Source organism: Ranitomeya variabilis, chromosome 2 (genome assembly GCF_051348905.1).
Source record: "Ranitomeya variabilis isolate aRanVar5 chromosome 2, aRanVar5.hap1, whole genome shotgun sequence".
Taxonomy (NCBI): domain Eukaryota; kingdom Metazoa; phylum Chordata; class Amphibia; order Anura; family Dendrobatidae; genus Ranitomeya; species Ranitomeya variabilis.
In genome coordinates, this window is record NC_135233.1 from 275,693,532 (window position 1) to 275,705,904 (window position 12,373).

The window sequence follows — 12,373 nt, forward strand, 5'->3', positions numbered from 1 at the left end:
TTGTGTTAATTTATATTAGACTGGCTAGCTGGAGTAGCTACAGGGAGAAAAGGCAGTTATATTCTCCTTGCAGCCATCAGGGCAGTGCAGGAAGTGGTAACAGTTACTGATCCCTACCAGGGCTGTGGAGTCGGTAAGCCAAAACTCAATTTCTCTGGCTCCCAACTCTCGGAATACATGCGTCACTACTTACCATGTACATAAAGTGCAGCACAGATTCATCTTTACTAAATTCCCAGATCCTTGGATCAGGAATAAAACATAAGACATTTCATAACTTTCCCAAATTGTTATGAAAAAGTATTCAGCACATCCTGCATTGAACTACTGTACTCCATTTATTATACAGTGGGGAAAATAAGTATTTAATACACTGCAGATTTTTGCAAGTTTTCCCACGTACAAAGAATGGAGAGATACGGTATGTAATTTTTATCGTAGGTACTGTGAGACAGAATCTAAAAAAAATATTTCTGAGCCCTTCAGGGTAAATAGTGATGGTCCCTAATCTCCCTAATATAATTTATCTGGCATTCTATTACATTTGTTCAGTACCTGTGAAAGGCTGTTATTTCTCAAGTAGTCACTCACTGATTTCTAAATGCAAGAAATTAAGTTTTATAGCATCTCAATTTAATTAGAAATAAATTAGGGGGCTACTGCTGGAGGGGGAACAGAAAATGAATCACACAATTGAATACACTTGAAATAAAGGGCACTATTTTGTGAAAAAAAGGGTTGGCCAATGGTATGTCACCGTTGAACCATCTGGAGGGCAGTACATGGGTGACAGTCCACAAGTGAGATTAGACTCTTGATGTGGGCAGTTTGAAGCAGTATAAAGTTTACTACCCTAATATCACGCTGGGCCCCGAGAGGACGCCCAATGTGCGGAAAAACACGGGGGGAACACCAGGGAAGATGTACAAGGAAGACCCTGCAAATAGGGAGCAGGGAGTGGTGTCACCTAACATAAACCTGAGTCTGAGTCCTGCACTCCCTATCGTCCCCAGACTGGTATCCCCTCGCGCGCTATCACGTGCCTAGGTCCTCTCTGGCCCTGAACTTACCTTATCTAGTGCAGAGGCCAGTGAAACACTAGTTCCACTACTACATAAAGACAACACGAGGAAGGTACAGCAAACAATGGGGAAGCACACAGCAAATAACACTCCTTGGCTTCTCCAACATGAAACTTCACTGCTGCAGCAGAAACAAACACCACAGCTTCCCCAGAAACGGGCTCCTTCCAAGAGGTCAGTATAGATGAAGAATAACCAGCAAGGAATGAAGCTGGCAGTGGATTTATACAGTGTAAGGGAGTGGTCACAAGGTGCTGCATCTGGGAACTCCATCTCTAAGTTCACATGGAGAAGAAAAAGGGTCCTTTAACCCTTTCAGAAACAAACTAAGATAAATCCACTCCAACTCGAGGTAAACAATAAACTGATCCTAAAGCGAACCTGCGATCTTTTAAACGTGACCTTCTGATTCCAGATCCTCCAGGATTCAAATCAGGACGTGACCTACCTGTGACATCTGATAAGGGTCATTTGTGTAAATAATGTCAGGAAAGTCCATTGTAAGAAAATGTATATCTGTAAATGCTTTTAAGGTCCCATCTCAAATTTAGGGTTCTGTTTTAAAAAGGATACAGAAGGTGTTGAAATGCAGGCAAGGTGCTATTGATGTGAAGTTCTCACCAATGTCAGTAACCACCCATCCAATCCACACAGGCAAAGAAGTAAAACCATAGGTGACTATAAATTTAAGTTATGTGCAACAATGAGAAATGACACAGGGAAACAGTATTGAACACATGAAGAAAGAGAGGTGCAAAAAACATGGAACGCCATGACTCCAGCAGAAATCTATTAGTAATTAAAAGGCAATCCTGCCACTTAATGAAAAATATCAGCTGGTTCAACTGATGGCCTATAAAAAGGTGTCTCATTTCCAAGGTGCAACACAAGAAACATCTCATGATGGATAAAACCAGTGAGCTGTCTCAAGACCTTATTGTTTCAAAGCATACTGATGACATTGGTTACAGAAGATTTTCTAAACTACTGAAGGTTCCAGTGAGCATTATTGGTTCCATAATCCAGAAGTGGAAATAACATCATTATCTGATAACATAAACCAGCCATGACAGGTGTTCTCCTGCAAGATTTCAGATGGAGGAGTGAAAAGAATTATCAGAAGAGTTGTCCAAAAGACAACGACTACATGTGGAGAGCTACAGAAAGACCTGGGATCAGCAGACACAATTATTTCAAACAGAACTAGTAGTAATAATAATAATCTTTATTTTTATATAGCGCTAAAATATTCCGCAGCGCTTTACAGTTTGCACACATCATCACTGTCCCCGATGGGGCTCACAATCTAAATTCCCTATGAGTATGTCTTTGGAATGTGGGAGGAAACCAGAGAACATGGAAGAAACCCACGCAAACACGGGGAGAACATACAAACTCCTTGCAGATGTTGTCCTTGGTGGTATTTGAACTCGGGACTCCAGCGCTGCAAGGCTGCAGTGCTAACCACTGAGCCACCGTGAACTCAACCTTCATGGACTGTATGTACGCAACTTTTATTCAAGTCTGCGAAATACTGGGAGAATATAGTCTGGTCAGATGAGCCCCAAATTTATCTCTTTGGATGCCATAATACACACCATGTTTGGAGGCCAAAAGGCACTTCATATCACCCTAAAAACACCATACCAAAAATTAAGTTTGGAGGTGTGAACATCATGGTGTGTTGCTGTTTTCAGGTTATGGCACAGGCAAACTTCTTATGATTGAAGGAAATATGAATGGACAAATGTACCAAGATATTCTTGATGAAAAATGTGCTGACGTACCAGGATGATGATAAACTGAGGATGGACATATCAGCCAGACAATGATCCCAAACACGCAACCAATTAAACTCTCAATTGGTTTCAGAGAAAGTAAAGCTGCTAGAATGACCCAGCCAATTACATGACCTGAATACATTAGTAAATTTATGGAAGGAGCAAAAACTCAGTTCATAGAAGGAACCCACAGAAACATCAGGATATGATGAGTGTTTGTGTAGACGAATGGGCCAAAATCACACCTGAGTAATGCTTGCAGCTAGTATCTTGCAGTCAGCATGACCAACAAAGCCTTTTGAACAAAGTATTAAATAAATTTTAGTAAGTGTTTTCCCTATGTCATTTCTCATTATTACACACAACTCAGTTTATGGATATCTATGGTTTGATTTATTTGCCTGTGTGGATTGGATGGGTTGTTAACGACATCTGGTGATAAGTTTATGTCAATAGCACCTTTTACAAATATATTTACTTAGAAAATTGGTGACATGTTCGATACTTATTTCACCTGCTTTACACTGTGTGCAGAATTATTAGGCAAGTTGTATTTTAGAGGATTATTTTTATTATTGATCACCAACTATGTTCTCAATCTACCCAAAAAACTCATAAATATCAAAGCTTAATATTTTTGGAAGTTGGAGTGGTTTTTTTTTTAGATTTGGCTAACTTAGGAGGATATCTTTGTGCAGGTAACTATTACTGTGCAGAATTATTAGGCAACTTAATAAAAACCAAATATAATCCCATCTCTCTTGTTTATTTTCACCAGGTAAACCAATATAACTGCACAAAATTTAGAAATAAACATTTCTGACATGCAAAAACAAACCCCCCCCCAATTAGTGACCAATATAGCCACCTTTCTTTATGATGACACTCACCAGCCTTCCATCCATAGATTCTGTCAGTTGCTTGATCTGTTTACTATCAACATTGCGTGCAGCAGCCACCACAGCCTCCCAGACACTGTTCCGAGAGGTGGACTGTTTTCCCTCCCTGTAGATCTCACATTTTATGAGGGACCACAGGTTCTCTATGGGGTTCAGATCAGGTGAACAAGGGGGCCATGTCATTATTTTTTCTTCTTTGAGACCTTTACTGGCCAGCCACGCTGTGGAGTAGTTGGAGGCATGTGATGGAGCATTGTCCTGCATGAAAATCATGTTTTTATTGAATGATACCGACTTCTTCCTGTACCACTGCTTGAAAAAGTTGTCTTCCAGAAACTGGCAGTAGGTCTGGGAGTTGACCTTCACTCCATCCTCAACCTGAAAAGGTCCCACAAGTTCATCTTTGATGATACCAGCCCATACCAGTACCCCACCTCCACCTTGCTGGCGTCGGAGTGGAGCTCTCTGTCCTTTACTGATCTAGCCTCTGGCCCATCCATCTGGCCCATCAAGAGTCACTCATTTCATTAGTCCATAAAACCTTTGAAAAGTCAGTCTTAAGATATTTTTTGGCCCAGTCTTGACGTTTTATCTTATGTTTCTTGTTCAAAGGTGGTCGTTTTTCAGCCTTTCTTACCTTGGCCATGTCCCTGAGTATCGCACACTTTGTGCTTTTTGTTACTCCAGTAACGTTGCAGCTCTGAAATATGGCAAAACTGGTGGCAAATGGCATCTTGGCAGCTTTCCGCTTGATTTTCCTTAATTCATGGGCAGTTATTTTGCGCCTTTTTTGCCCAACACGCTTCTTGTGACCCTATTGGCTATTTGCTATGAAACGCTTGATTGTTCGGTGATCATGCTTCAAAAGCTTGGCAATTTCAAGACTGCTGCATCCGTCTGCAAGACATCTCACAATTTTGGACTTTTCAGAGCCCGTCAAATCTCTCTTCTGACCCATTTTACAGGAAAGAAAGGAAGTTGCCTAATAATTAAGCACACCTTATATAGGGTTTTGTGTCATTAGACAACACCCCTCCTCATTACAGAGATGCACATCACCTGATTTACTTAATTGGTATTTGACTCTCGAGCCTGAACAGCTTGGAGTAGGACAACATGTATAAAAAGTATCATGTGATCAAAATACAACTTGCTTAATAATTCTGCACACAGTGTATGTATGTGGTCAATATATATAACTGACACATAATTTATTCCTTCCAAGGACAAAGTTACAACCAAGGAACGTTCATTGCTTATAGAAATATGATAACTTTGACATCAATATATAAAAAAGTGTTCTTTAAAGTTAGAGTAGTCAGACTCTGGAATTGTCTGTATAGGCATATGAATAGTGCTGTGACCCTAGCCACCAGTGACATGGGTTATTTTGGATGTGTGTGCATTACTATTTTGCTCTGATATGATAGGTTGCGTACTATGAGATGGTTTATGCAGTACACAAAGAAGATCTCAGTCCACTTTGAAAGTAGAACATTCTTTACTGGTGAACTTATTGGAAAATACAATGGGCACATTTGCATTAAAAGTGGCTGCATAGAAGTTACGAAATATTTTTCTGGAACTTACAAAATATTTTTGGGTTGCACATCATAAATAAATTGAACTCTCCATCTCCATGTTCATTTCTTTCTGTGTATAGCCCTCTTCTGCAGTAGTTCCTGCTCCCTGATCTACTCAGCCTAGTCTTTGTTCTTATGCTTCAGGACTGGCTTACACGTTGCCTCAGTCATCCCAAATCTCTCTAGCTGTCCTGGGCCCCACTTCCCACATCTCTACCCCTGGATTCATGCCGTGCACACTGCAGCTGGCTCACTTCTTAGGATCAAGTATCATCTGGCTGTCTCTAGGTAAATCTGCTACTTCTTCAGTTATAATATCAATTAATAGCAATATATCATGCAGAGCATCCCAGATAATTATATCGTAGTCATATAAAACATGGCCATTTACGGCCCTCGATGATCTTTTATCAGGCCCCCGAGCACATTCTCAGGGACTGCATTCTTGGGCAGGGAGCTGCATTTTGATTACCACAAGCTCATTAATTTATTTTTGCTCTGTTAGCGCACATACACGAAGTGTTAACTACTGAACATTGAAGGGCATGCAATGAAAGATTAAAGGGAACCTGTCACCCCCAAAATCGAAGGTGAGCTAAGCCCACCAGCATCAGGGGCTTATCTACAGCATTCTGTAATGCTGTAGATAAGCCCCTGATGTGTCCTGAAAGATGAGAAAAAGAAGTTAGATTATACTCACCCAGGAGCGGTCCCTTTTCTGTTCTGGTCCGATGGGCGTCACGGTCCGGGGCCTCCCATCTTCTTACGATGCCATCCTCTTCTTGTCTTCACGCTGCGACTCCGACGCAGGCGCACTTTGCCCTATTGAGGGCAGAGCAAAGTACTGCAGTGCGAAGGCATCGGGCCTCTTTGACCTTTCCCGGCAGGGCAGACAAAGTACACCTGCGCCGGAGCCGCGCCATGAAGACAAGAAGAGGACTTCATCGTAAGAAGATGGGAGGCCCCGGACCGGACCGCGACGCCCATCAGACCAGAACAGAACCGGGACCGCCCCTGGGTGAGTATAATCTAACCTCTTTTTCTCATCTTTCAGGATATATCGGAGGCTTAGCTACAGAATGCTGTAGATAAGCCTTTGATGCCGGTGGGCTTAGCTAACCTTTGATTTTGGGGGTGACAGGTTCCCTTTAAGTCCTAAAACCAGTGCCAAAGTCAGGATGTACTTTGTGGGTGGAGTTTATACGGCCCCTGAAGGATGGTATAAATATCCAATACCCCTGATCTATCGGATCGCTGATAGATGCTACTGTGCAGGTGCCATCTAGGAATAGGCTTTTTTTTCTCAAGCAAGTTGGCTGTGCCTGCGCTGTAGCAGCTAACGGATGGATGAACCGATATACAGCTCTGGCAAAAATTAAGAGACCCCTGCAAAATGTTTAGTTTGTCTGATTTTTCTCTTTATAGGTATATTTTTGAGTAAAATGTAAATTGTTCTTTTAGTCTATAAACTTCTGAAAACATGTCTCTGAATTTCCAAGCTACAAATTTTGTATTTTTTGACTGACAAAGAAAAATGGTCAAAATTGAAAAAAAAAGTGCTTCAGACCTCAAATAATACAAAGAAAACAAGTTCATAATTTTTTAGAAACAACAATACTAATGTTTTAACTCAGGAAGAGTTCAGAAATCAATATTTTGTGGAATAACCATGATTTTTAATCACCGCTTTCATGCGTCTTGGCATGCTTTCCACCAGTCTTTCACACTGCTTCTGGCGCAAAAATTGAAGCAGTATTTCTTTGTTTGATGGCTTGTGACTATCCATCATCCTCTTGATCACAGAGGTTTTCATCGGGGTTCAGGTGTGGAGATTGGGCTGCCCATGACAGGGTTTCAATGTGGTGGCCAGAGGTGGTGTGTGTGTATATATGTGTGTGCTATATATATATATATATACAGTACAGACCAGAAGTTTGGACACCCCTTCTCATTTAAAGATTTATCTGTATTTTCATGACTATGAAAATTGTAAATTCACACTGAAGGCATTAAAACCATGAATTAACACATGTGGAATCATATACCGTATATACTCGAGTATAAGCCGACCCCCCTAATTTTGCCACAAAAAACTGGGAAAACTTATTGACTCGAGTATAAGCCTAGGATGGAAAATGCAGCAGGTACCGGTGAATTTCAAAATTAAAAATAGATACTCCATACCGTTCATTATGGCCCCATAGATGCTGCACATAAAGCTGTGCCATATACAATTCTCTGCACCGTTGCCCCATAGATAGCTGTGCCATATATATAATGCTCTGCACCGTTGCCCCATAGCTGTGCCATATATATAATGCTCTGCACCGTTGCCCCATAGCTGTGCCATATATATAATGCTCTGCACCATTGCCCCATAGCTGTGCCATATGTTGTGAACTGTTTCTGGGCTCCCTCTGGTGGTCACTAACGGTATTGTGTTAGGTATGTCTTGTTGCAGGCCTGAGCTCCAGCTGTGTCGTTAAGCAGCGGGTGTTTCCTATTTGAGTCTCCTCTGGACTCAGTCTCTTGCCTGGCATCGTTGTATCCATACCTATTTGGTCTCCTCCGGATTCCTTTCAGTCTGCCTCATGCAAGAAAAGCTAAGTCTGTTTTGTACAATTTGGATCGTTTGCATTATTCAGTGTTTTTGTCCAGCTTGCTTTACATTTGATTTTTGACTCGCTGGAAGCTCTAGGGGGCTGATATTCTCCCTCCACACCGTCAGTCGGTGTGGGGGTTCTTGAATGTTCAGCGTGGATGTTTTGTAGGGTTTTCTGCTAACCGCATAGTCCACTATCTATTTTCTGCTATCTAGACTATTGGGCCTCACTTTGCTGAATCTAGTTCATCTCTACGTTTGTGTTTTCCTCTTGCCTCACCGTTATTTGTTGGGGGCTTTCTATATCTTTGGGTTCAATTTCTCTGGAGGCAAGCGAGGTCTTATTTTTTCCCTCTAGGGGTAGTCAGTTCTCCGGCTGGCTCGAGACGTCTAGAACCAACGTAGGCACGTTCACCGGCTACTTTTAGTTGTTTGTGTCAGGATCAGGTATGCGGTTAGCCCAGTTTCCACCTCCCTAGAGCAGTATTTATATTTTTGCTATCTTGCCGGAATATCAGAGATCCTCTGCCATTGGGATCATAACAGCCATATAGTGCTCTGCACCGTTGCCCCATAGCTGTGCCATATATATAATGCTCTGCACCGTTGCCCCATAGCTGTGCCATATAGTGCTCTGCACCGTTGCCCCATAGCTGTGCCATATATATAATGCTCTGCTCCGTTGCCCCATAGCTGTGCCATATAATGCTCTGCACCGTTGCCCCATAGCTGTGCCATATAGTGCTCTGCACCATTGTCCCATAGCTGTGCCATATAGTGCTCTGCACCGTTGCCCCATAGCTGTGCCATATATATAATGCTCTGCACCGTTGCCCCATAGTTGTGCCATATATATAATGCTCTGCACCGTTGCCCCATAGCTGTGCCATATAGTGCTCTGCACCGTTGCCCCATAGCTGTGCCATATAGTGCTCTGCATCGTTGCCCCATAGCTGTGCCATATAGTGCTCTGCACCGTTGCCCCATAGCTGTGCCATATAGTGCTCTGCACCGTTGTCCCATAGCTGTGCCATATAGTGCTCTGCACCGTTGCCCCATAGATGCTCCACATAAATCTGTGCCATTGCTGCTGCTGCAATAAAAAAAAAAACACATACTCACCTCTCTTGCTTGCAGATCCTCGGCGTCCCGTCCCGGCGTCTCTCCGCACTGACTGATCAGGCAGAGGGCGGCGCGCACACTATATGCGTCATCGCGCCCTCTGACCTGCACAGTCAGTGCGGAGAGATGCCGGGAAGGTGGCGCGGTGCCCGGCGTGTGGAACGAGGGAAGGTAAATATGACATACTTACCTGCTCCCGGCGTCCCGCTCCTTCCCCCGGACAGCTGGTCTTCGGTGCCGCAGCCTCTTCCTCTATCAGCGGTCACCGGCACCGCTTCATTAGAGAAATGAATAGGCGACTCCGCCCCTATGGGAGGTGGAGCAGCCTATTCATTTATCTAATGAGCGGTCCCATGTGACCGCTGAACAGGGGAAGAGCTGCGGCACCCGGAGACCGCGGGACGGGCAGGAGGAGCGACAGGAACGCCGGAACTAGGTGAGTATATGACAGTCCTCACCCGCCGACCCCACCACCGATCATGACTCGAGTATAAGCCGAGAGGGGCACTTTCAGCCCAAAAATTTGGGCTGAAAATCTCGGCTTATACTCGAGTATATACGGTACTTAACAAAAGAGTGTGAAACAACTGAAAACCGAAACAGCTGTCTGTGGATGGATACCATGCTTGGCATAGGTGGTTTTCCTTTATTGGATGCTGCCCTTCCCGTGGTTGTTCCTTCCCGGTGAAAGGCCTGGCTATTCACTGTTTGCGTTGAGAAACACGTGATGGTGTCTCCGCAGCTACTTTACATGCATTTGCATATTTCCCATAAGGGATGGGGGCAGTGTTCTGGATCACTGCGTTGAGAAACACGTGATGGTGTCTCCGCGGTGTTGGATGTTTTGGTCTCCCCGAGGCCAATCATCTGTTACTTTACAACTGAAATTATGTCTTATATTCTAGGTTCTTCAAAGTAGCCACCTTTTGCTTTGATGACTGCTTTGCACACTCTTGGCATTCTCTTGATGAGCTTCAAGATGTAATCACCGGGAATGGTTTTCACTTTACAGGTGTGCCCTGTCAGGTTTAATAAGTGGGATTTCTTGCCTTATAAGTGGGGTTGGGACCATCAGTTGTGTTGTGCAGAAGTCTGGTGGATACACAGCTGATAGTCCTACTGAATTGACTGTTAGCTGCTTTTTTCTTTCCATAATACAAATTCTAAGAAAAATGAGTGGCCATCATTACTTTAAGAAATGAAGGTCAGTCAGTCCCAAAAATTGGGAAAACTTTGAAAGTGTCCCCAAGTGCAATGGCAAAAACCATCAAGCGCTACAAAGAAACTGGCTCACATGAGGACCGCCCCAGGAAAGGAAGACCAAGAGTCACCTCTGCTTCTGAGGATGTTTATCTGAGTCACCAGCCTCAGAAATCGCAGGTTAACAGCAGCTCAGATTAGGGACCAGGTCAATGCCACACAGAGTTCTAGCAGCAGACACATCTCTACAACAACTGTTAAGAGGAGAATTTGTGCAGCAGGCCTTCATGGCAAAATAACTGCTAGGAAACCACTGATAAGGACAGGCAACAAGCAGAAGAGACTTGTTTGGGCTAAAGAACACAAGGAATGGACATTAGGCCAGTGGAAATCTGTGCTTTGGTCTGATGAGTCCAAATTTGAGATCTTTGGTTCCAACCACCGTGTCTTTGTGCGACACAGAAAAGGTGAAAGGTTGGACTCTACATGCCTGGTTCCCACTGTGAAGTATGGAGGAGGAGGTGTGATGGTGGGGGTGCTTTGCTGGTGACACTGTTGGGGATTTATTCAAAATTGAAGGCATACTGAACATCTTGCAGTGGCATGTTATTCCATCCGGTTTGCATTTAGTTGGACCATCATTTATTTTTCAACAGGACAATGACCCCAAACACACCTCCAGGCTGTGTAAGGGCTATTTGACCAAGAAAGAGAGTGATGGTGTGCTACGCCAGATGACCTGGCCTCCGTAATCACCAGACCTGAACCCAATCGAGATGGTTTGGGGTGAGCTGGACCGCAGAGTGAAGGCAAAAGAGCCAACAAGTGCTAAGCATCTCTAGGAACTCCTTCAAGATTGTTGGAAGACCATTCCCAGTGACTACCTCTTGAAGCTCATCAAGAGAATGCCAAGACTGCAAAGCAGTCATCAAAGCAAAAGGTGGCTACTTTGAAGAACCTAGAATATAAGACATATTTTCAGTTGTTTCACACTTTTTTGTTAAGTATATAATTCCACATGTGTTAATTCATAGTTCTGATGCCTTCAGTGTGAATTTACAATTTTCACCTTCTTGGATCATAGTCATGAAAATACAGAAAAATCTTTAAATGATAAGGTGTGTCCAAACTTTTGGTCTGTACTGTACTTTGGTGAATACATATGCACATGCCATTTTTTATTTATTTGATCCCATAAATTTAATTTATGCCTATATTTTTCTCACTTAGCCTATTTAGTGCTGATGCATCATACACAAATCGGATTACAAAAATGTATACATGGGATGTAATGTAACAAAATAGGTAAAAAGACAAGGGAGGAGAATACTTTCACAAGCCACTGTAAGGTTCTGTCATCTTTTGGTTCTGCCATCTTAGCTAGTTTCCATCTTGAAGAGCATATTCTGATTTCTTCTCAGGCCCATGCATGTTACAATTGTTTCTAAGATCTCAATGGTTTATTGGTATGTTAGCATCCAGCTCATAAAACATGCTGGTTCTAAAGAACTTTGCTCAATTTTAAGAAACAACTAAACCCCTCAAAATGTAGCTGTAAGATCAGAATGCGCAGAACTGGTTAACTGAAGGAGTGTTTTGGAATTTAAGTAAACTTACTGTTCATAAATGATTATGTACAATAAAACATTATCTTGCTTTACCTTGTTAGCCAGAATCCTTTGTAAAATACTTTCATGTCCAAAAAGATAAAAGTATTCTAGTAGTATCACTCTTAGAATAGAAAACAGAAGTGCGGGGGTCCATTGATTCCCCCTGCAAGGCCGCTCATATGTTCTGCAATAAAGGACTGTTCTTAGGAAATTGGTGAGTGCTGTATTTCTTCACTTCAATTTGCTTGGACAATTTCACTCTGTTTGGCTTTGCACTACCTGAATCCATTTTTTTTACATCGCATTTTTTCTAATAAGGGTGATTTCTCTAGAAGTAATGGTTTGGTGCCGAAGACTACCTTACACTTGATCACCTTTTAGAATACATTTGTCTTTTTGGGCATACAAGTATTTATATAGGTTCATAAAGGATGAAAGACATTGCTTATTGCATTGTTTGCTATCCTTGGTGAAGGATTGGCAATTTTTTTAAT

At 42.6% G+C, this 12,373-nt stretch overlaps 1 protein-coding gene across 4 annotated transcripts in view; it reads left to right on the forward strand.

The window, feature by feature from the left end:
* Window positions 1-12,373, forward strand: part of GDPD2 (glycerophosphodiester phosphodiesterase domain containing 2) — a 91,959-nt gene that overhangs the window by 39,399 nt on the left and 40,187 nt on the right. Inside the window, exon 2 of one of the 4 annotated variants that reach the window (XM_077284963.1) lies at window positions 5,490-5,633. The exons of the other annotated variants lie outside the window; for them this stretch is intronic. The gene's annotated coding sequence lies outside the window, so the exon portion shown is untranslated. The remainder of the gene's footprint in view (window positions 1-5,489; window positions 5,634-12,373) is intronic. 4 annotated transcript variants of the gene reach the window in all.